The 5,062-nt window shown below is 50.5% G+C and overlaps 1 long non-coding RNA gene across 1 annotated transcript; it reads right to left on the bottom strand.

The window, feature by feature from the left end:
* Positions 1-595: 595 nt before the first annotated feature.
* LOC138843708 (uncharacterized) lies at positions 596-2,111 on the bottom strand. Its single transcript, XR_011378670.1, has 2 exons — positions 1,858-2,111; positions 596-840 (listed from the first exon to the last, which is right to left on the bottom strand). It is a non-coding gene; the product is annotated as an uncharacterized lncRNA (long non-coding RNA).
* Positions 2,112-5,062: the final 2,951 nt, after the last annotated feature.

Raw genomic sequence — 5,062 nt, 5'->3', positions numbered from 1 at the left:
AGCCAGGCCATCGCTCTCAGGTTCCCTGCCCTCTGACTGGGATTCACACCGAGGGTTCTCCTGCCTCTCTGGCCCTCAGACTAGCACTGGGATCGCACCAGCAGATCCCTGCTTCTCCAATTTGGGGATGGCAGATCTTGGGACTTCTCAACCTCCATAATAGTATGATCCAAGTCCTCCTAATACCACACACACACACACACACACACACACACGGAAAACGCATAGTGTGAAAAAACCATGCATGGATTTCAAACACTTTTTGCACCCACATAAACATCTTTTTAAAGATATAGCTATATTTTTAAATTGTATTTATTTATTTCATTTGAAAGGCTGATAGAGATGCTCATCTGCTGGGTCACTCCCCAGGGCTGGGCCAAGCTAAAGCTGGGAATCGGGAACTCAGTGTTTGTCTCCCACATGGATGGCGGGGACCCAAGGGCTTGAGCCAGCACCTTCTGCCTCCCAGGGAGCACATTAGCAGGAAGCACGAACTGAGGAGTGGAATCAGGACTCCAACCAAGCAGTATCATCATAGCTACATCAAGCACACATCTTTAATTCCATTTTTCCATGAACTTTTAAAAAAAGATTTATTTATTTATTTATTTATTTATTTATTAGAAAGGCAGAGTTACAGAAAGGCTGAGGTTGAGAGAGAGAGCGAGCGAGCGAGAGGTCTTCCATATGCTGGTTCACTCCCCAAATGGCTGCAACAGCCAGGGCTGATCTGTTCCAAAGCCAGGAGCCAGCAGTTTCTTCCGGGTCTCCCATGAGGGTGCAGGGGCCCAAGCGCTTGGGCCATTCTCCACTGCTTTCCCAGGCCATAGCAGAGAGCTGGATCGGAAAAGGAGCAGCTGGGACTTGAACCGGTGCCACATGGGATGCAGGCGCTGCAGGCAGTGGCTTTACCAGCTATGCTACAGCGCTGCCCCCCTCACCATGAACGTTTAAAATCCCTGCTAATCTCCCATTTGTTCTATTTCTCAGGAGAACCCTCATTAATAGATCTGTTTTTCCAGACAATGATAGATGAGAGGGGCCTGTGACCAGAGGGGATGCCTCTCCGGGCCCCTTCATTTTGACCTGTGTACCTGTCCCCTGACACCTAGGAGCACTGGCTATTAAGGACTTCTCATAACTATCCTTGGCAGAATGAGATCCAACTCACCTGGGGGTTCAAAGCATCCCCATTCGTAGCATGGGCAGGACACAGTGGTGCAAAAGCTTGGCTGCCTTGACTCAAGGCACAGCAACTCTGGGTGCAATTCACACTCCAGTGCTCCCAGTGCCATCAGCCCCACCTAAGATCGCACCTGGACTTGATGTTCCCTTGTGCAGCCTTTCTGCTGAGAGCACGCCCTTGATAGATTGTGCACCTTGGAATCATGGTCTCCAGCTCTGTATCTAGGAAGCTGGAGCTCGGAACTGAGAGGAGGTGTTGACGCACCTCTAGCAGATGGCACCACCATCCATGTTTCCAAGTTTCACGTTGGTCTCTCTTCCTCAAATTCTCCCTCCCCTCACACCAGACAGCAAATCAACCCCAGGGCCACAAGTCCAGTGCCGCACCTTGATCCTGTGCCCTTGTTCATCTGCATAGACGTTACCAGATTTTGGCCACACTGGTTCCCCATGGTCTCGATGTCACCTGCTACGGGGCTGTCTAGTCTCTCTCCTTTTGTCACCAGAGAGAGCAAATCAAACATCACCCCTGCTCCAATTTCTCAGTGACTTCCACTCCATGTAGAATGGAGCCTTACGTGATGGACAACACAAATATGGCCACGTCCCTGTTGACTTCCCCAGTGCCAGCTCCCTGCACCCCCAACCCCGCTCCCAGCAGCCTCATACCTTCACCCAACCTTGAAACCATCTTGGGTATGCACAAGTGCCTCTGATTCCCGGCCGTGCTCAGTCTGGAAGTGAGTCCCCGCTCCTTCCTGGGCAGCCTTCAAGATGTGCCTGGACATAATTTCCCAGCAAAAACTCCCTGGGGTCTCTGCGGGTGCTGTTTTACATCTCACCTCTTTTATCAGAACAACTGCTCGTGTTCTTGGCATCCCTAAGCCCACGAGGTCAGGAGTCTGCTCATGTCTGCTCATGGTTATAGATTGTGTCATCAGGAATTATGTGTGTGAACCATGAGCAAGCTGACAGCTGATGGCCTGACGTCCAGAACTCAGAAGGCACGGCCAGCCAGAGCTGCCTCGTGTGGGACAAAGAGCCCTGGTCACTTACGTCCATGACCCTGGAAGCATTCCTGCCTCCGATCCCAAGCAGTCTACCCTGACTTGGCGGAGAACTGAGCAGGTTCTCTGGGGAATGCAGATTTTAACAGGACGCATTCCAAATCCCTGCTCTGCTTTCTCTGGCTTCCTCAAACACGTGGGTAGGGCGCACCTGAGGCTGCTGGCTCCCTCTGTCCAGCCCTGCTCACGGCCTGCCCCTCGCTTTCCTCGGATGCCTCCCAGACCACACTGTGTAAAATCTCAGCTCCCGCCTCCCTCACCTGCTAGCACCCAACCACCATCTCGGCTTTGTCTACCTCCGACAGACTTCACGACACTCATGGGAATGCGGAGTTAAACATTAGGTTTACTTTGGTGGGGAAAATCTTGGAAATGCATGCACGGGCTTTTTCATAACACATATTTTCCGTGAACTTTCTCTTCAGATTCCTCATCCGCATGGATTTCAACATTTTGCACCAGAATAAACTTATTTTTCATTCCCTTTTTTTCCAAGAACTGTACAACAACCTGCACAAACTTGTCACATGCTGTCTCTTTCCTGTGGGATGGAAGCTCCAGCCTGACCCAGCGCTGCACCCCCGTTAGCCTCATAACTGGAACCCAGCAGACACACGCGATACCTCTTTGCTGAATGAGTTTATACAGTGGAAGCGGAGACATTTAGCTGAGGACATACAGGGCAGGGTCACGTAAATTTTCAGACTAGATTCAGCAAGCACACAGCCCAGAGCTCTGAAGCTGAGCTTGGCAAGCTGCCTTGGGGTCAGAGAGGGCTTGCTGAGAACAGAGCTACTTAATCCCGGTTTGCGCCCTTCGGCCTCTCTCAGTGAAACTATCTCCAAACTGGAAGAGGCGCCCGAGGTAAGTGATGGGATGAAGCAGCTCTGAATGCCCAAGAGGAAGGACAGACCACAGTCTTCCATTTCTCTCCCTCACGGTCCCTCCCCCCTCTCCTCCCAGGTCAGCCGAGAACCTAACCTCTGTGGCTTTGTGGTGGTCTCTTCCTGCAGGATCATTCAAGAGTCTTTGGATATGGTACCAACAAGAGCCCTGGATGCCACATGCAGTGCAGCGAGCTCCCGGAACACCAGGGAGAGGCTTACTGGGTTGTAGAGCACATGCGGGAATCTTTGAGAAATCACAGGGAAATAGGCAGATGGAAAAAAGTACTGCGGATATCAGAAGGCAGGCGAGCAAGGGAGAAGGTGGCAAAAACTCCAGCCTAGTGAATGTAGCCTTGCTCACTTGGGCCTGGGTTAGGACCACAGAGGGGGCTGGGTGTCCGACACAGCGGTTCAGATGCCACTTGTTATCCCTGTTTCTCATAGCACAGCGCCCACTCCGTTAGCATGCACCCTGAGAGAAAGCAGGTGAGAGCCAAGTACTTGGATCTCTGCCACCCATGTGGGACACCTAGACTAGGCTCCTGGCTCCTGGTTTTGGCTCAACCCTCACTGTTGTGAGCATTTGGGGAGTGAACCAGCAGATGGGAGATCTCTCTATGTCTTTCTCTGTCACTCTGCCTTTTAAAACGTATAAAATTGAATAAAATTTAAAAAAAAATAACACAAGAAGTTGATGGCACTATTGCTTTAAAAAATAACAAACCAATGTCATGTTATTATAGTGATCTTTTATGCATAAGAAAAGAGTGAGCAGTTCTGAGAAGTTAACTTGCATCTAATTAACCTCCAATCTCATTGCATTTCTTGATTGATTGAAATGCAGCATTTAAGTGCATACCTTGGGGCCAGTGCTGTGGCTTAGCAGATAAAGCTGGCCCTGCCTACAACATTGACATCCCATATGGGTGCCAGTTCCTGTCCCAGCTGATCCACTTCTGATCTAGCTCCTTGCTAATGGCTTGGGGGAAACAGCGGAAGACGGGCCACGTGAGAGACCTGGATGAAGCACCTGGCTCCTGGCTTTGGCCTGGCTCAGCCCTGGCGGTTGCAGCCATCTGGGGAGTGAACCGGAGGATGGACAATCTCTCTCTCTCTGTGTGTGTGTGTGTGTGTGTGTGTGTGTCTGTAACTCTTCCAAATAAATTTAAAACAATTTTTTAAAAAAAGAACATATCTTAACTGTGGCAAATGACTTCAAAGTCTCCTTGATACCCCTGTGGACAATCCATGGTGATGTTGGACAGAGTCAGCCACGCCTACTTCCTGTGCTGTGCTGGGCACTGGAACCACAAAGAGTGAGTAAAACATGGTCCTTGTCTTTGAGAAGCCCCACGTAGTGAAGAGACCGGCCAGGTCGAGAGGTAGTTATGATCCACGTTGCTCAATGCTGTCCTTGAGTTGTTCCAAAGGGGATGTGACAGTACAGCTAGGTGACTGGCTGGCTGATGACACCAGTGATTCACATCCTGGTGGAAGGCTGTCTCTGCTACAGTGCTACAGAGGTTGAGGACACTTCTACGTCCTACAAAGTCTTCTTCAGGACTTAGAAGAAGACATCAGAGCCAAGTTGATCAAATTTGCCAATGACCTCAACCTGTAGGGGAGTAGCTGAGACACTGGCCATGGCCAGGAATCAGAAAACCCTCCTTGACCAAGAAAAGCCTTGTCCTATGGCAAAGACCAAATTTGCTAAGGTGAAACGTAAAGCCACGGCTTGCATTCGGAAGCCACTCACAGAGAAGTCCCATGACAGTGTTCCAGAGGCTTTAGCCATGCACGGTTCAATATAAGCCACTCTTATGACAGGACTAGGAGGTGCTGGCACTGTCACGTAGTGGGTAAAGCCACTGCCTGCAGTGCCAGATCCCACATGGCCACTGGTTCGAGTCCCGGCTCCTC

The sequence above is a fragment of the Oryctolagus cuniculus genome, chromosome 9, assembly GCF_964237555.1.
Source record: "Oryctolagus cuniculus chromosome 9, mOryCun1.1, whole genome shotgun sequence".
In the NCBI taxonomy this organism is placed as follows: Eukaryota; Metazoa; Chordata; class Mammalia; order Lagomorpha; family Leporidae; genus Oryctolagus; species Oryctolagus cuniculus.
Note: the sequence above shows the minus strand (reverse complement) of the source record. Positions and strands in the feature narration are given on the sequence as shown.